Source organism: Bombina bombina, chromosome 5 (genome assembly GCF_027579735.1).
Source record: "Bombina bombina isolate aBomBom1 chromosome 5, aBomBom1.pri, whole genome shotgun sequence".
Taxonomy (NCBI): domain Eukaryota; kingdom Metazoa; phylum Chordata; class Amphibia; order Anura; family Bombinatoridae; genus Bombina; species Bombina bombina.
In genome coordinates this window covers 1,021,587,952-1,021,609,301 of record NC_069503.1, presented here as the reverse complement: position 1 = coordinate 1,021,609,301, position 21,350 = coordinate 1,021,587,952, and positions in this window count along the sequence as shown.

Below are 21,350 nucleotides of genomic sequence, written 5' to 3'. Positions count from 1 at the left end.
TGTTTAATACAACTCACAAGTCACTCGGGTACAAAAGACATAAGATAAGACACACACACCCAAATGCTAAACTGACAATTTTCTATATTTGCCATGAGCTGCACATGTTCAAATTCAAAGTCCCGGCCCTACTTATGACATTAAAATCCCTAAGTCCAATCAAATCTTTGCATATAACTATTAAATATCTTACAAAAATAAAGTAGAGTAGTGTTACAATATTCTGTGAGAGCGACATTCAACTATTGACTTCTGTAATCCAATCTTCAAGTGCGCACAAAAAAGGTTCAAAAACAGGAATAGTAACCGAGCAGATTTCGAAGTTAACTAAATTGAGGTATGACATTCACTCTTTAGAAAATGTAATATTACATTTACATAATCCTAAAGTGCAAACAACTATAATTGGGACATACACTTCCCACATCAAGAGGAAGTTTAGTTAATTGCTGCTATTTTCTTCAAGGTGATGTGTTAGGAAGTCAAAAGTCTTTTAAAGATTTGCAAGAAAGCTTTGATGATCTTCTATAATTTCTATAAATTATATAAGGTAGATTCATTAAAGTTAAATCTCTCTTGGGTCCTTATTGGCTCCCGGTTCAGTACTCAGGAATCCAAAGCAGATATTGTTTGTATTTAAGTGGCAGAACTAATATCTCCCTTGCTATTGAATGTGTTTACAATAATAAATGTTACCATTGTAATATTGAATGCACCATTAAAGTTTTACAGCTTAATGTTGACTCCCATAGGTTTATACTGAAATCCATAAAATGTCAATGTTCTGCAAATATTTCACATTTGTTTTTTTAAATTGAACAAATGTGGCCAACAATAATTCATTTTAAAAAATTGTGCTTAAAAATTCTTCCACTCCAACTATCATATCATATTTTAAAGATATCCCTAAGCGAAAACAGGTAAATAAATTATAATCACAATGACATTGATAATCTGTTCTGTTGGCACTACAGCTGGCATGTGGTTAGAGTAAAAAATGAAAGATATTCCCCAAACATATGACCTACTAGAAACCAGTAATTCATATATTATCTATTATTAAGGATTTTTTAAAGGAAATATCAAAACTTATACAGTACAGTGGCAGGGGAGGTTGAAAGTAATTTTAGGAAATAAAATAGAAGTACAGTTGGATATATCTACTAATTATTTATAGACCTCTATGATACGAAAATGTAAAAGTAAAGAGAGAAACAGAAAAAAAACATGGATGACTATAAAGACAGAAGAGAGACAGTAGCAAAATAAATATAGGAAAAACAGAACAAGCAATCAAATATCTCATGTTTTATCAGTTTTTTTATCAGAAGTTTTTCAAACTTAGGCATTGGAGTAACAAGTTGAATTTGTGCTTTAATTACAGGGTTTTGCCTTTTAATTTCCATTATGTTAAGATTTATCAAATATATAAAGATGTCTTGAAATGAAGATCTTTTCACACAAAATATGTATCACTTTCTTATACTATATGATTTATGCAGGTTTTAACAGTTTAGGGCAGTTCATTATGGATGATTTATAAAAAAAAACCCATATACAAATAAACAAATGCCTGCAATGTGACTTTATAAAATGCTAGCACAATTAATTGCATACCCATGATTCTTAGAATTGCTGTAGTGTGTGCTCTATGTTACAAATTTAAGTACCCTGTTTTATTTAAAGGGACACTGAACCCAATTTTTTTCTTTCATAATTCAGATGAAGTATGCAATTATAAACAACTTTCTAATTTACTTCTATTATCAATTTTTCTTTGTTCTCTTGCTATCTTTATTTGAAAAAGAAGTCCAATCAGCAAAGACAACCCAGGTTGTTTACCAAAATGGGCCGGCATCTAAACTAATATTCTTGCTTTTCAAATAAACATACAAATAGGATAAAGAAAATTTGATAAAAGGAGTTAATTAGAAAGTTCCTTATAATTGCATGCTCTATCTGAATCAAGAAAGAAAAAATTTGGGTTCAGTGTCCCTTTAAGGCCAGGAAAAATGCTCACAGACAAGTTCTTTATGAACCTGATCTTTCTTGGGAATTTCTATATGCTAAAAAGATGAGATAAAGTCTATTTAAACCTTCTGTTTACAACTGCTGATTGAGAAACATGCTAATTTTGATATGTATATGTCTCCTTAAACCAGTCATTAGTAGGGATGGGCGAATGTTTGTAAAAATTAGAAATTTAAAATGAATTTTGATACATTCGTCCGTTCGAATCGAATTTTTAATTTTTATATAACATTCTAACATTCTATTTTCTAATTTTCGTTTTCTAATTTTTCAATAAAATTCGAAAATATTCGTTCGAATAATAGAATGTTTAGCTATGTATTCATTCAATTTTGAAATGTAATATTCGAATTCGAATGTGACATTCAAATTCGAAATAATATTTCTAGTCTACAACTGTGTTTAATAAATGTAATATTCAAATTCAAATGCTACATTCGAATGTCACATTCGAATTTGAAATAGTATTTCTAGTCTAATACTGTGTTTTAAATGTAATATTCGAATTCAAATGTGACATTCGAATTCAAATGTCACAGTCGAATTTGAATGTCACATTCAAATTAAAAATAGTATTTTTAGTCTAATACTGTGTTTTTTAAATGTAATATTCAAATTCGAATGTGACATTCGAATTTGAATGTGACATTCAAATTCGAAATAGTATTTCTAGTTTAAGACTGTGTTTAATAAATGTGATATTCGATTCGAATGTGATATTCGATTCGAATGTGACATTTGAATTCAAAATAGTATTTCTAGTCTAATACTGTGTTTTATAAATGTAATATTCAAATTCGAATGTGATATTCGATTCGAATGTGATATTCGATTCAAATGTGACATTCAAATTCGAATTAGCGTTTCTAGTCTACAATTGTGTTTTATAAATGTAATATTCTAATTCAAAAGTGACATTCGAATTCGAATGTGACATTCGAAAACTGTAAATAACATTCGAAAATTGAATTTTTAAGAATATTAGTTCTTATCAACATTCTATTATGTAAATCGAATTTTTACAATAACATTCGTTCTAACATTCAAATCCGAATATAAACACATTAGCCCACTCCTAGTCATTAGTATAAAAACAATGATTAGGTTCTCATTTATATTAATAATATTAATTAATCATATTAATTACAGTGGGAATGTAAGGAAATTAGCAATTTTAATCATATAAAGTCAGTCAGACATTCCGACCGAAGGCAACTCAGTTCCAAAAATACACAAATTTCCAATTGAAAATTGCTAGGATTTAATTTTCTTTTACATTAAAAAAAATGTTAAACTGTTAAATATTTTATGATAAATATATTTTAAGAATCTCTAGATAATGGGGGGTAGTTATCAACGCGTCTACTTTACCTGCCTTCGCCGGTCCAATACTCCCGCCTAAGCTCGCCTACCATCGCCGCCGCGGACCTTCAAAATTTCGCCTAAGTTATCAAAAAAGCTGTCAAAAAGCCGTGCACCAAGTACGGGGCGATGAGCAGCGGACTGTGATAGTTATCACTCATCCGATCTCGCTGCTCTTCGGCTTTTTGACAGCTTTATTGATACCCCTGTCACTAAGCACCCACACTAACTATACTGTTCTACCCCCTATACCGGCGCCCCCGGAGCCCCCCGCAACTAAATAAAGTTATTAACCCCTAAACCGCCGCTCCTAGACCCCGCCGCAACTCTTATAAATGTATTAACCCCTAAACCGCCGCTCCCGGACACCGCCGCCACCTACATTATACCTAGTAACCCCTATCCTGCCCCCCCTATACCGCCGCCACCTATAATAAACTTATTAACCCCTATCCTGCGGATCCCGGATCTCGCCGCAACTAAATAAATAGTTTAACCCCTAAACCGCTGCTCCCGGACCCCGCCGCAACCTATAATAAACTTATTAACCCCTAATCTGCCCCCCCTACACCGTCGCCACCTATAATACATTTATTAACCCCTATCCTGCCCCCCCTACACCGCCGCCACTGTAATAAAATTATTAACCCCCAAACCTAAGTCTAACACTAACCCTAACACCCCCCTAACTTAAATATTAATTAAATACATCTAAATAATATTTCTCTTATTAACTAAATTAATCCTATTTAAAAATAAATACTTACCTTAGGATTTATTTTTATTTTACAGGCAACTTTCAATTTATTTTAACTAGGTACAATAGCTATTAAATAGTTATTAACTATTTAATAGCTACCTAGCTAAAATAAAGAGAAATTTACCTGTAAAATAAAAACTAACTAAGTTACAATTACACCTAACACTAAACTATCATTAAATAAATGAATCCTATTTAAAAATAAATACTTACCTGTAAAATAAACCCTAAGATAGCTACAATGTAATTAATAATTACATTGTAGCTATTTTAGGGTTTATATTTATTTTACAGGTAACTTTGTATTTATTTTAACTAGGTACAATAGCTATTAAATAGTTATTAACTAAATAGTTATTTAATAACTACCTAGCTAAAAGAAATACAAAATTGCCAGTAAAATAAATCCTAACCTAAGTTACAATTAAACCTAACACTACACTATCATTAAATAAATAAATTAAATACAAATACCTACAAATAAATACACTAACTAAAGTACAGAAAATAAAAAAAGAACTAAGTTACTAAAATAAAAAAATTATTTACAAACATTATAAAAATATTACAACAATTTTAAGCTAATTACACCTACTCTAAGCCCCCTAATAAAATAACAAAGCCCCCCAAAATAAAAAAATTCCCTACCCTATTCTACATTAAAAAGATACCAGCTCTATTACCTTACCAGCCCTTAAAAGGGCCTTTTGCGCGGCATGCCCCAAAGAATTCTGCTCTTTTGCCTGTAAAATAAAAATACACCCCTCCCAACATTAAAACCCACCACCCACACATCCCTACTCTAACCCAAACCCCCCTTAAATAAACCTAACACTACCCCGGGGGCTGAAGAGGTCCATCATCCGGCTGAAGTCTTCATCCAAGCGGGGGCTGAAGAGGTCCATCACCCGGCTGAAGTCTTCATCCAAGCGGGGGCTGAAGAGGTCCATCATCCGGCTGAAGTCTTCTATCAAGCGGCATCTTCAATCTTCTTTCTTCCGGCTCCATCTTCATCCCGCCGACGCGGAACATCCTTCCTCCACGACGAACTCCCGACGAATGACGGTTCCTTTAAGGGACGTCATCCAAGATGGCGTCCCTCGAATTCCGATTGGCTGATAGGATTCTATCAGCCAATCGGAATTAAGGTAGGAATAATCTGATTGGCTGATGGAATCAGCCAATCAGATTCAAGTTCAATCCGATTGGCTGATCCAATCAGCCAGTCAGATTGAGGTCGCATTCTATTGGCTGATCGGAACAGCCAATAGAATGTGAGCTCAATCTGATTGGCTGATTGGATCAGCCAATCGGATTGAACTTGAATCTGATTGGCTGATTCCATCAGCCAATCAGATTATTCCTACCTTAATTCCGATTCCGATTCCGGCGGATCGAAGCTTACGTCACTAAATTCTACTTTTGCCGGTATCTAGGGCTTGATAACTAAGGCGAATCAGCCTCACCACAAATATGCTGCGGAATTCCAGCGTATTTGAGGTTGACGGCTTGATAACTAGGGGCCAATGTGTCCAATTTTATATCCTCTGTCAATCCATTAGCTGGCATCTTATTCTTACTTGTTAGATTTTCTCTTCCATTTTTGAAAACACACTATAAGCTAATCTGTTTGTATGAGAATTTAGTAGGTACAATTTTAAATAAAATGAAGACGAAATGTGCTGACCCAAGAAAATCTCTCAGCTTACACTATTGTCCTCAACATTCTTCAAATACATTCAGTTATAAATAGAGAACAAAGATAATCAGTGCACTATCCTTAAAGGGAGAGTGAACACCTTAAGATTTTAATATAAAAGGGCCCCTTAATTTGCACAACACCTCTTCCAAAGCATATATAATAAGCAATATATATTATACACATATACAAACACATGGGCCCATACGTAGACATATATAATTATACACATATACAAACACATACACACATACACACAAACACATGCACACACACACAAACACATGCACACACACATATACACAAACACACACAAACATATGCACACATACGTAGACATATATCCATATATATACACAAACACACACAAACACATGCACACATACGTAGACATATAGCCACACAAATACAAACACATGCACACATATACACACACAAACACATGCACACACACACAAACACATGCACAAATACAAACACATGCACACATATACACACACAAACACATGCACACACACACAAACACATGCACACATACAAACACATACACACACAAACAGATGTACACACACATATACACAAACACACCACACACACACACACACACACAAATGCATGCACACATACAAATGTACACACAAACACAAGCACACATACAAACACATACACACTGCAGAATCTGTTGGTGCTCTACAAATAACCAATATAAAAAATAAATGTAAAAATAATTCACAGAGTGAAAAAAAATAACATAAATGTGAAAAACAAAAAAGGTGTATTAAACTAAAAAGTTCATACAGAAATGGAAGGATATATCTGTTCCTAGAGGAATTTCCTGGGACTGTAGTCTTCAATTAGTTATCAAATAAAATGAGAAAAAGCACAAAATAGTGTAATTCTGTAAACCAACTGGAAGCACTTGTTGGAAAGGGGACAAATGGTTACTCACATTTGTTGGAGCTAATACAAGCTCTGTATGATGCGCACACTTACTTTATACTGGTAGGCAAAGAGTATCTCACAATGCAATGATATAAAATAAATATTTATTAAAATCCTAAAAAAAACTTCACAAATGCCAAGTGAACACCGTAACCTAGAGGGATCTGAGAGACAATACAAAGATTATCACAGTCCAGTGTCAACTACTGAGCCGGATGGATGCGGATGGGGGGCAGAAGCTTAACCTCTTACCAACCACAATCCTGTACCGGTTAGGTATCATTCCGTCCTTGGCGTCACTAGCACGTTTTGACGTAGTGGTGAGAAAGACTTCTGACGCTCGTTTTGCTGTCCAACTTGCAGCTTTGTCAAGGAATAAAGTGCGCATGTCTAAAATGTCCTTTATACAACAGAATATGATCAAACCGGAAGTACATGATGATTTATCCACCATGATGAAAAAGGGAATATAACAATTATAAACTGGCAACCAAAGCGTTTCAGCAGCAATTCCCACAGATATATGGAAACAGTAGTTAAAGGGACGTGAAAACCAAATTTTTTCTTTCCTGATTTAGAAAGAGCGTGTGATTTTAAACAACTTTCTAATGTACTTCTATTATCTAATTAGCTTCATTCTCTTGATATTCTTTGCTGACAAGCATATCTAGATCATAGATGTCTCTTGTGATTGGCTCACATATATGCATTGCTATTTCTTCAACAAAGAATATCTAAAGAATGAAGCAGATGCGATAATAGAAGTCAATTGGAATGTTATTTAAAATTGTATTCTCTACCTGAATCATGGAAGAAAATGTTTTAGTTTAGTGTCCCTTTAAGGGTAAATTGTAAACAATGTATCATTTCATATAAAAAACAAACATAGTGTCAATATACCTTGTTCACTCAGAATAGTTCTAACAGTCAGTGAAAGACGAAGAAACAAGAACTAATCACAATCTTAGAAGAAATGCTTACAACATAAAAAAGGATTCTAGCATGAAACCTGTACATAGGAAATATTGCCCAATATTAAACATACATATCTAAAAGCCCCGACTAGTCAATCAGTGATATTATTAATATTAATGTAAAATAATCATAAAAAGTGGTGGACCTCAAAATCCTTATTAAGGTCGTTGGGTATGAAACTATCCATAATGTGGATCCACTTCATCTCCATATGGCCTAAAGCATTTTGAGTGTCACCCCCTCTTAAATAAATAAATAACCGATAATAATAATAAAAATAATAACATACACACACTAACACATGTACACACAAATATACACAAACACACACACACATGTACAACAGGGACTTTATGCACAGCCTTGAAAACACTCCTAACAATCACTACAGCACTAAGAAAACCACAACAGCAAACATTGCTTTCTGTGCAGTGCTTTCTTTCTTTCTTTTTCTTATTTGTTTTTCAGTCAACATTTGTAAATGTTTGCCCCGTAAACAAGCAGCAGGCCCCTAAAAGGACTGGCCCTGTAGCAGTGGAAAGCCTTGAGACCCCTGTAGTTATGCCACTATTTGCCCCTTTTTCATGTAATTTAGCTCTGAATATTGTGGCTTTTATAAGTCTCAGAATTGGCTTTAACAGATAAGAACTGCAAATAAATTCTATGGTGCGTCATTTGATACCTATTTCTAAAAGAATGTGATTGACCCCAATATGATTATCGCTAGCCTTTTCAGCTGCAGACTCAAGCCCAGATTTGCTCCTCCAAATAGGTCAGTTGAGTTTGACTACTGAAAAACAATTACAGGAAACAAGATGTTAATTTGCTTTAAACATGTTTAGACGTGGCTGGCATGTTATTCTATAGTAAGACAACAGAATTGCCTTCACAATTAATTACAAGGCATTCCATGTCCCTTTAAATCTGTTTCACATCAGAAGTGTATACTGAGCAGGTATACAGGTTCTAATGTCAAACAACAAACAGAAGATTCTGTGAATACCTTTGCAAAGCTGTTTTAAACTATTAAGTTATTCTCTATGACTGTCAGATACTAATTGCAATAATTAACATTTGTCTGCCCTGCAGCTTCCTTTTCAGACTAATCTATCTGAGGGTGAGTTTGTCTTCTTAATGTCTATTCTGATTTTGGACTATTTCTTTCCACACTTCTTTATTGTAACTTGGAGCTGCCAATTCTTTGACTGTATATCTTGTGACATGACCTAAGCTCATTATTGCTCAACTCCAATGCTTATCTTCTTTGCTTTCAACACTTAGCTTAGTTTTTGAAAAAATTCATATGCGATATATATATATATATATATATACATATATATATATATATATATATATATATATATATATATATATATATATATACAGGTAGCCCTCAGTTTACACCGGGGTTAGGTTGCAGAAGGAATGGTTGTAAATCAAAACCGTTGTAAATTAAAACCCATTTGATAATGTAAGTCGATGGGAAGTGAGGGAGATAGGTTCCAGGCCCCTCTCAAAATTGTCATAAGTAACACCTAATACATTATTTTTAAAACTTTGAAATGAACACTTTAAATGCTAAACAGCATTATAAACCTAATAAAATAACCACATAACACAGAATATATAATTAAACTAAGTTAAATGAACAAAAAAAATGCTAAACAGCATTATAAACCTAATAAAATAATCACACAACACAGACTTCCCATGCATTTTTCTGCAAACAGTTCTTTCTATGCATTCCAATCTGGACTGATTTATAGACAGGAAGATCTTTTTCCATTGAAATCTGCTTGATAGCTCAGGTCTGGTTAAATTGATACATTTCAGCTTGCTTGGCTTTGCTGCAACACAAGCGGACAGCTCCACCTACTGGCTATTTTAATAAATGCACTTCTTAATGCTTTTCAATAGCAGTCACATGACTGAAAAAAAGGTTGTTCTTTTGAAATGGTGTAAATTGAACTGTTGTATAACGATGGCCACCTGAATATGGAAAAGTTTCTTTCTTTCTATTCCAATGTGTTTTATATTTCTTATAAAGAATTGAACTTAATACATTTTAGATTGGGTAAAATTCATTCAGATGTGTAAAGAAAAAAATGATCTTTGTTAGATTTGAAATTTACATCCTCTGGACGAAATCTGTACGTAGATAATAATGTATTTACTATACATTTTGCATGCTCATTTATAAAATGTTTGGTTTATAGATTTTCAATCTAAATGTATGCTTACCTATAACATAGGTTAAAGAGGCATTTTTTTATATATGCACAGTGTAAGCCAGCAAAAAAGCACTGCATTGCAAAACATATGCATACAATTTAAAATAAAAAAAAGATAATAAAAACTTGTTAGCAAAAAAGTTATTTAAAATGTTATGTTTTACTCAAATCATGACAAAAAAAACAACGTTTTATCACTTTATGTTTTCTGTTAATAAAAATTAACCTTGGCACCTCTATAAGTTTTCTTATACCTTTTCCTGTGTTTACCTAAGAATATGTTGGTAAGTAACATGAATGTGCATTTGTATTTGACGCAAGTGCCAGTGTTAGATGCATGTGCACTCGGCTTAATGTTCATTAAAATACTTAATATTTTTCTAAGTTTATCTTTGAGGGAATATACAGTGGATCCTTGGAGATTCCCAACAAGAAAACCTTACAACATTAAAGGGACAGTTTATTTATAAAAAAAAATCTTCTTAAATTTGTTCCCAATGATCCCCTTTACCTGCTGTATTGCATAAAATTGTTTACAAGTATTTATTTTACCCTTATATTGGCATTTGAAATAGTTGAATTAGTCTGTGGTATCCCCACCTTTTCTGAAAATTTTTGTCCTTAGGGCAAGAAGAAATTAAACTCCCAGTGGGGTATAGAAGCGATAAGGTAATAAAATGTAAAATTTTCCATTGTTCTCTCCAAGTATTGGTCTTTGGTTTACAGACAGATATAAGATAAAGCATGTATATGTACATAATGTGATCAAGTAATGAGAATGAGGGAACACTGCTGGGGGCTAGAACTGTTTTTTACATTTTCAGTTTTTCTATATATAAATTGGGGAACTTCTCTCAATTTCTCTCCTAAGATATTATCTCCTTTTAGGAGATGCCAATATATCTTGATGATATTCTCGATTAAAAACTGGTTCTCGCTATATTCAGTTATCGACGAAACATTTATTTCTTCCTTATTCTGATGTTCCATCATTCTTAAGGGCATTGTATATGGAGACCTATACAATATAAGGGAATTCTTTCACTCAACAAAGGGCAATCTGTTTAGGCGGGAATTTTTGGAACCAGGAATAGTTCCAGATATCTGTCATTTAAAGGGACAAGTTAATCAAAAATGTTCTCCCTTTAATTTGTTCCCAATGATCCACTTGTATTTCCTTTACCCTTATATTGGCATTTGAAATAGCTGATTTAGCCAGTGATATCCCCACCTATTCTGAAAGTTTCTGGCCTTAGGTCCAAGCTACAGATAAGCTGTGTAAATACAGCCAGTAGAATAAATTACACTCCCAGTGGGGTATATAAGAGCTAAGGTAATAAAATATTAATTTTCCATTGTTCTCTCCAAATATTGGTCTTGAACATATATAAGATAATGAAGCATGTATATGTACACAATGTGATAAGATATTGAGATCTGATTATACCTACAAGCTCAACCCATTTTATTAGGTTGTGGCTTCAGAACACAAAATCAGCTATTTAATATACACCATAAACCTTAAAAAGCTAATTCTCATACATTTTATACTCTGTAACTGGTAAAAAAAAACATAATTGGCAACACATTAAGGAAAAAACCGTTTTAGAATATACTGTCCAAAAACAAATCTTTTAAAGGCATGGGGGCCTATTTATCAAGCCGTCAACCACAAATACTCTAGAATTCCGTAGCGTAATTGTGGAGAGCTTGATTCGCCTCATTTATCAAAGCCTACAGACCGGCAAAAGTAGAATTTTGTGACGTAACATACGATCCGCCGATCTCAGTCCAACACAGATCGATGCTTACGTCATTACAGATGTTCTGAATGCAAATTTGGCACTATCTGACTACTTTTGCTAGTTATCAAATGACTACCAGGTATGCTTGCAGCTATTCCGGCCCAGCGCACCTGGTTTTCAATCCACCGCCCCGGAGGCGGCGGATGCCATAGGAATCAATGGGAGTCTGAAAGCAGCGAAAGCTCATGTTCGATGCTGCCAGATATCCCATTGATTCTTATGGGAGAATAAAATTTAAGTTTACACCTAACACCCTAACATAACCCCAGAGTCAAAAAACCCCTAATCTCCTGCCCCCGACACCGCCGCCACCTAAATAAAAGTTATTCACCCCTATCCCGCCGCTTCTGGACCCCGCCGCAACAAAATAAACTTATTAACCCCTATCCCGCCGCTCCCAGAACCCACCGCAACTAAATAAACTTATTAACCCCTAAACCGCCGCTCCCGGAGCCCACCGCCACCTACATTATACTAATTAACCCCTAATCTGCCACCCCCTATACCACCGCCACCTACATAAAGTTATTAACAGCTATCCTGCCGCTCCCAGAGCCCACCGCAACGGAATAAATGTATTAACCCCTAAACCGCCAGCCCCCCACATCGCCATAAACTAAATTAACCTATTAATCCCTAAACCTAACAACCCGTTAACTTTATATTAAATATTAACTCATCCCTATCTTATAATAAATTTAAACTGACCTTTAAAATTAAATTAACCTATATTAAACTAATAATTAACCTATTCTATTATAATAAAATTACATTAAACTATATTAAATTACTAATTAATCTAACCTAACTATTATTATAAAATTACATTAAACTATATTAAACTATTAATTAACCTACCCTAACTGTTATAATAAAATTACATTAAACTATATTAAATTAATAATTAACCTACCCTAACTGTTATACTAAAATTACATTAAACTATATTAAATTACTAATTAATCTAACCTAACTTTTATACTAAAATAACATAAAACTATAAATTAAAATAACTATATTATATATTTAAACACCTAACCCTACTCAAATAATTTAATTCTACACTAAAAAATTACAAAGTTACAAAAAACTAAGTTAAAAAAATAACAAACACTAAGTTACACAAAAAATAAACACTAAGTTACAAAAAATAAAAAAAGAAATTATCAAAGTTTTAAACTAATTACACCTAATCTAAGGGCCCTATGAAAATAAAAAAGCCCCCCCAAAATAAAAAAAACCCTAACCTACAATAAACTACAAATAGCCCTTAAAATGGCCTTTTGCGGGGCATACAAACAACCCCCCCAATAGTAAAGCCCACCACCCACACAACCAACCCCCCAAATAAAAAGCTATCTAAAAAAAAACTAAGCTCCCCATTGCCCTGAAAAGGGCATTGCCCTTAAAAGGGCATTTAGCTCTTTTGCAGGCCCAAGTCCTAATCTAAAACTAAAACCCACCCAATAAACCCTTAAAAAAATCCTAACACTAACCCTAGAAGATTTACTTACAGTTTTGAAGATCCGACATCCATCCTCCAAGAAGCCGGAAGAAGTCCTCATCGAAGCCGGCAGAAGTCTTCATCCAAGTGGCCGAAGTCTTCATCCAAGCCCGCAGAAGTCTTCATCCAGACGGCATCTTCTATCTTCATCCATCCGGCGCAGAGTGGCTCCAACTTCAAGACATTCGACGCGGAGCATACAACGACGAATGAAGGTTCCTTTAAATGACATCATCCATGATGGTGTCCCTTAGATTCCGATTGGCTGATAGAATTCTATCAGCCAATCGGAATTAAGGTTGAAAAAATCCTATTGGCTGTTGCAATCAGCCAATAGGATTGATCTTGAATTCTATTGGCTGACTGTAATAGCCAATAGAATGTGAGCTCAATCATATTGGCTGATTGGATCAGCCAATAGGATGAAAGCTCAATCCTATTGGCTGAGTGCAACAGCCAATATTATTTTTTCAACCTTAATTCCGATTGGCTGATAGAATTCTATCAGCCAATCGGAATCTAAGGGACGCCATCTTGGATGACGTCATTTAAAGGAACCTTCATTCGTCGGTAGTCATCGGAATGAAGAGGATGCTTCGCATCGAATGTCTTGAAGATGGAGCCACTCCACGCCGGATGGATGAAGATAGAAGATGCCGTCTGGATGAAGACTTCTGCGGGCTTGGATGAAGACTTCAGCCGCTTGGATGAAGACTTCTGCGGGCTTTGATGAGGACTTCTCCCGGCTTCTTGGAGGATGGATGTCGGATCTTCAAAACTGTAAGTAAATCTTCTGGGGTTAGTGTTAGGATTTTTTAAAGGTTTATTGGGTGGGTTTTAGTTTTAGATTAGGACTTGGGCTTGCAAAAGAGCTAAATGCCCATTTAAGGGCAATGCCCATCCAAATGCCCTTTTCAGGGCAATGGAGAGCTTAGGTTTTTTTAGATAGCTTTTTAGTTGGGGGGTTGGTTGTGTGGGTGGTTGGTTTTACTATTGGGGGGGTTGGTTGTATTTTTTTTTTACAGGTAAAAGAGCTGATTTCTTTGGGGCAATGTTCTTTGGGGTAGTGTTTGTTATTTTTTGTAACTTAGTTAGTTTTTTGTAACTTTGTAATTTTTTAGTGTAGAATTAAATTATTTGAGTAGGGTTAGGTGTATAAATATATAATATAGTTATTTTAATTTGTAGTTTTATGTTATTTTAGTATAAAAGTTAGGTTAGATTAATTATTAATTTAATATAGTTTAATGTAATTTTATTATAACAGGGTAGATTAATTATTAATTTAATATAGTTTAATGTAATTTTAGTATAACAGTTAGGGTAGGTTAATTATTAATTTAGTATAGTTTAATGTAATATTATTATAACAGTTAGGGTAGGTTAATTAATAGTTGAATATAGTTTAATGTAATTTTATTATAATAGTTAGGTTAGATTAATTAGTAATTTAATATAGTTTAATGTAATTTTATTATAATAGAATAGGTTAATTATTAGTTTAATATAGGTTAATTTAATTTTAAAGGTCAGTTTAAATTTATTATAAGATAGGGATGAGTTAATTTTAATATAAAGTTATCGGGTTGTTAGGTTTAGGGATTAATAGGTTAATTTAGTTTATGGCGATGTGGGGGGCTGGCGGTTTAGGGGTTAATACATTTATTCAGTTGCGGTGGGCTCCGGGAGTGGCAGGATAGGGGTTAATAACTTTATGTAGGTGGCGGCGGTGTAGGGGGCGGCAGATTAGGGGTTAATAAGTATAATGTAGGTGGCAGTGGGCTCCGGGAGCGAAGGAATAGGGGTTAATACGTTTATTTAGTTGTGGCGGGGTCCGGGAGCGGCGGGATAGGGGTTAAACAGTTTAGTATAGTGGCGGTGTTTAGTGACAGTATACAAATAAAGCTGGAAAAAAGCCGAATAGCAGTGAGATCAATGACTGTTAGTTAACTACAGTCTGCTGCTCATCGCCCCGTACTTGGTGCGCAGGTTTTTGACAGCTTTTTTGTTAAATAAGGAGAGCGTATTCAGGTCCGTGGCAGCGATGTTAGGCGAGCGTATTGGTGCTGTCGAATGCAAGTAAGTTGACGGCTTGATAAATAGGCCCCTTTGAAAACAGTAATTTTCCATTGTTTTACAGTCAAGATATATAATCTTTGAAATGCCTCTTAAAGGGACACTAAACCCAACAATTTTCTTTCATGATTTAAGTAGAGAATACAATTTTAAACAACATTTACTTCTATTATCTAATTTGCTTCATTCTTTAGATATAATTTATTGAAGAAACAGCAATGCACATGGGTGAACCAATCACACAAGGCATCTATGTGCAGCAACCAATCAGCTGCTACTGAGCCTATCTAGATATGCTTTTTAGCAAAGTATAGCTAGAGAATGACGCAAATTAGATAATAGAAGTAAATTAGAAAGATGTTTAAAATTACATGCTCTTTCTAAATCATGAAAAAAAATGTTGGGTTTCATTTCCCTTTAAGTATAATATATTTGCCTCATTTTATGTGGTCAATTAAAAACCCTCCCACACTGATCAACCAATCACTCCGTAGAATCTTGTAGGGTCAGATTTTGGAAGCTTGGAGGAAGCACGCCATTATCTTTGGGGGAAAGGCGATTCACAACTTTCAGGGTTGCAGTCGAGCAAAAGTGGGTAAAATATATCATAAAGATGCATTACAAAGGTAAGCATGTTATGTTAAGAATACCATGATAATGAAGCAAAATTAATAATAGAAGTGAATTGGAAATGTTTTAAAAATGGTATGGTCTGGATCAAGTGTATGTCTGAATCATGGATAAAAAAATTGAGCTTCTTGTCCCTTTAATATTCCCTCATTTAATATCCCTTTAAGGATTAGCTCCTTACTGGCAAAATAGGCTTTTACAGTCATTATCTATCTATCTATAATCTATCATATTTCTATCATCTATCTACCTATCTCTTTATCATATTTCTATTTATCTATCTATTTATCATCTATCTATCTATCTATCATGTTTCTATCATCTATCTATCATCTATCTATCTATCATCTATCTATCATATATCTATCATCTATCTATCATCTACCTATCTATCATCTATCTATCTATCTATCTATCTATCTATCATATTTCTGTCATCTATCTATCATCTATCTATCATATTTCTATCATCTATCTATATCTATCTTTCTATCTATCATATCTTATTAATCTATCTATCGATCATGTCTCTATCTCTCCATCTATCATAACTCTATCATCTATCAATCATCTATCATTTATCTATCTATTATCTATCTGTCTGTCTGTCTATCATCTATCTGTCTGTCTATCAATCATCTATCTATCATATTTATATAATCTATCATATCTTATTAATCTATCTATCATGTCTCTATCTCTCCATCTATATATCATCTATCAATCTATTATGTATAATCTATCTATTTATCTCTCTATCTGTCTATCTATCAACAATCCATCTATCTATCTATCTATCTATCTATCTATCTATCTATCTATCTATCTGTCTGTATTAACAATTCATCCACCCATCCATTCTCCACTAGTCTATCCACACTTTTAACCTGCCACATAATCTTCATCCATCCATATACAGTATACATCCACATTCTCTTGCATAACACATCAAATAGGTAAAGCTTTGAATCTATGTATATGACAATGCAAAAAGGAACTGGTGAAACAGGATCAATGTACAAAGCAAGAGAATTAAAACATATCTTAGTTTTGCTTGGGATTAGCAACTCATTATATGATAACCTTTCATTTCCTGCAGTATTGACTATGTTGTACTTAATGAGGTATATCCAAAAGGTCAGCCTTAATTGACTTAATGATATGACAAGAGGTAATTGCAATGAAATCCAAAACTACATTAGGATTGAAAACTCATTTTTAAACTAATTTCTTTACATTAACACAAGCTTTTAAAACAATTCAAAGATGGGTATTTTAGAATCTTAGCATTTATCCATCATTGATGTACAGGTTTTACTAAAATATTTCAAGCTGACTAAACTATTGCAATTAAGTACAAAAAACCCCAGCATGCCGATACTATTTTTAAAGCTGAGTACAATTTTTTTATTGTTTATTTAAAGGAACCTTATACACAAGTTTTCATATAACAGCATGTAATAGAAACAAATACAAAGAAGAATATGCACAAATACTGATCTAAAAATCCAGTATAAAACCTTTTATAAACTTACTGAGAAACTCACAATTTACCACTGTTGATGAGGTTAGGCTGAGACACACACTGAAATGGGCTGAGAAACAGGAAGAATAGACACTCCCCTGCATATGAAAAGACCCATTAGACAAACAAGAGGAGTCTGAAAATCAGCACAATGTTATTTATAAATAAGCAAAACTATACATTTTTACAAAACATTTATGCAAAGAAAAATCTAGTGTTCAATCTCCCTTTAATATTACATTTTGGAATTTATTGTGACTACTACTTGAATATACACCTAGACAAACCATTATTATGATGTGAGTCTTTATAGCAGGTTATAAAATATATTTTATAGTTATTTCCAGTAAAAATATTTTATATTTTAAATATTCTTTTAGAAGATACTAGGGACAATTGATTTTGAATAATGCAAGTGGAGAGGCACTTTATTTGCAAAGTTACAACTGGCACAGTAGCTTATATAGCTGAGTGGATAATTTCTGTAACTAGTATAAGTAGGATCAGGAGTTTCAGTCCTATCTGTGTCTAAATCTTTAACCCTCCACCTAGATACATGAACAAAAACTAAAAGCCACCACATTTTTAAACAATGCATATAGTGGATAGGTCTTTTCACTCAAGTTGTTTGTGCCTAGGGTTTATCAAATATGCATCAAGACAAACAACTAAATACAAAAGAAACAAAAATTGTGAATAACATAGGAATTTAAAGTATTTCCATTAAAAACACATTAAAACAGATATTGCATGCTTTAAGGCATTTGACTATATAAGTCTATACAAGTGTATACATGTGCATTTGTATGTATATATGTTTATATATGTATGTATGTGTGCACATACATCATTAGACATATGAACACATAAATACACATATATACTTACACATACATATATATAATATACATACAGTATATATATATATATATATATATACACATATATATATATATATATATATATATATTAATATACACACACATTGAAGCCCTTCCTAGTCAAACACCTTGTCATATACCATATCCATTTTAACCCTTTTAAAACCTTTGTATTAACATTTATATTATATATTTGAATTAAAAGGTGTTTATATATATATATATATATATGTGTGTGTGTGTGTGTGTAATACTTTATTTGAATATGTTTTACATGTGTTTAGTGCAACTTTTTTTTTTGTTTACTTCAAGTTTCAAGTCGTGGTAAATATTCTAGTGCAGTTTCAGCCTTTTACTAGAGCGCAAACTATAACATACAACTTGGAATATGATGGCAAATTAGCGTGGTCGCAATATCCATTGAAAGTATCGGTTGTGCTCCAGTGAAGTCGACTGCCCTAATCCTTCTCTGGCTAAGGTGCTTTACCATGGACATGTAGTATCAAGCAGCACGCTAATGTTAGTGCAGTCCAGCGATATTGAGTATTATGACCACTATCATTTGTTGGCTGGTTAAATTAATCCACCAATCAGCAAGAACAACCCAGGTTGTTCACCAAAAATGGGCCGGCATCTAAACTTACATTCTTGCTTTTCAAATAAAGATGCCAAGAGAATGAAGAAAATTTGATAATAGGTGTAAATTAGAAAGTTGCTTAAAATTGCATACTCTATCTGAATCATGAAAGAAGAAAATTGGGTTCAGTGTCCCTTTAAATAATATGACACAGCTATTATTTAACAGATAATTATTAACCAACTTGATGGTTAATTTATCCTCCTTATAATGATGATAGATATAACAAGGACACCTAGGGTATAAGCTACAACCCTGAAGTATAACCAGACAGTGAGTTTGGCTAATAAAATTAATTATCCAATGTTTTTGCATTTTAATTTTTTAACAGAATCCCTATATAAGACAATATTCAGAAAAGCTGTCTTGTACCCTGAGTAGAAATAAAATAGTTTGTGCTTGATAAACCAAAATTATGTAAATAAAAATGTCTTTTAAATTATTCCTATTTTGTGACATATTCATAGTCATTTAAATGGTTAAATAATGAAAGCAATGACTACTAAAGATGTCCAACTGTTGTACCCAATAAATCAAGTTCCACATGGTAATAAAAAGCTTCAGAGCAGATATTACAACTGGCTGGTCCTACTTGAGAGTCTAATCAAAATATTTTATTAACTCACTAATATTTAAACAAACAGAGAACTGTACTATACTTTAGTGTAAATGTATTCATTATAATGCTCAGAATCAATTTACAAGTCATACTAGGCTGAAATAGGATTTTTATAGATTAATTCTCATTAATTAATATCAAACCTTTCTTTAAAGGTCCATAACGCTATTAAAATTGTGCCAAATCTGTCAAGTATGGTAAATATAAATAAATATGCAATAAACTGCATTCTGTTTGACCCTAAAAAACTGGGGGGGGGGACAGCTTTGCATAAAAAACTAGAATTATTTGTAAGAATGCATTATAAATGAAAGGAATAGCATACAGAGTAATGACAATTTCAAAGCACAACAGCTGTATTTCACATATAGGCTATTTACTGAGGATCTTACAGTTTATTCTTCACTGTGAGTTAAAGTAGCCATTCAGCTTGATTTGGTTTTCATACAGACAGCTCTAGCATTGGATCAGTATATTGAATAATATTATGACAGAATAGAAAATGTCCATAAGCAATGAATTCACTTGGGAAGTGCTGAAAAGGATTTAAGTTAGGCTTATTCAGAGAACACATGGAAGGTCAATATATTCATAAACATTGTAATTTAAATCAGGAATAAGTAACATTAAAAGGACAACACTAAATGTAAAATATTTATACTGTATTTTTTTCATTCTGCTTTGCTATACTTGATTATTAATTGTATAATACAGAGATACTTTAAAATAGATTTGTTTAAACATTAAAGCAAACCAGCACACTTTAGGTTGTAATGTTAATTTATAAACAAATAAAGAAACAATATGGTCTTTTTATTAATATATCCATCAACGTTAAAAGGATATGAAACCCAAAAATTGTCTTTTGTGATTCAGACAGAGCAGACTATTTGTAAAAAATGTTCCAATTTACTCCTATTATCAAATTTGCTTTCTTCCCATAATAGTCTGTGTTAAAGAGATACCTAGATAGGTTTCTGTTGCACTATACAGCATCTAGTGCTTTTGCTAATAGATAACATTCTTGTAAAACTGCTGCCATAGAGTGCTCCGGAAATGGGTCAGCTACTAAGCATACGTCCCTGCTTTTCAAGAAAAGATACAAAGAGAATGAAGAAAAATTGATAATAGAAGTAAATTACAAAGTTATTTAAAATTGCATGCTCTATCGGAATTATGAAAGAAAAAAAAAATGCCTGTAAAATACAGGTGAAGTTTTGGCCAGTTGTGAAACAGGATAATTTGATGAACAGAAGCAATGTAAAATGCATTCTCACACATTTTGTAAAATAATACAATAAATAAATAAATAAATAGGAAACAAACATGACAACATACAAATATATACTTAAAAAATGACATTGGCAGTTAAGTAAATTTGGTTTATATTTGCTGAGATATTTAACTGAAGTGTTTACAACATAAACATTTAAAAAATGTCATATCTAGTTTACTCTATAAAAGCCTCTGTTCTAATCTAGTTAAAGTGCTACAAAATAATGACCTACAAACAATAGGACCAGTGTAGTACTCAACAGATATACATATTTCAGTAGGCTGATCTGAATAAGAATAACTAGCACAGAGCAAAAGTGATGCTCATCCCCTAGAATATATGAACTAAGGCAATTGATCCTTCCTGCCTGCACTATTAAATTTGCTTCCTCTTCTGC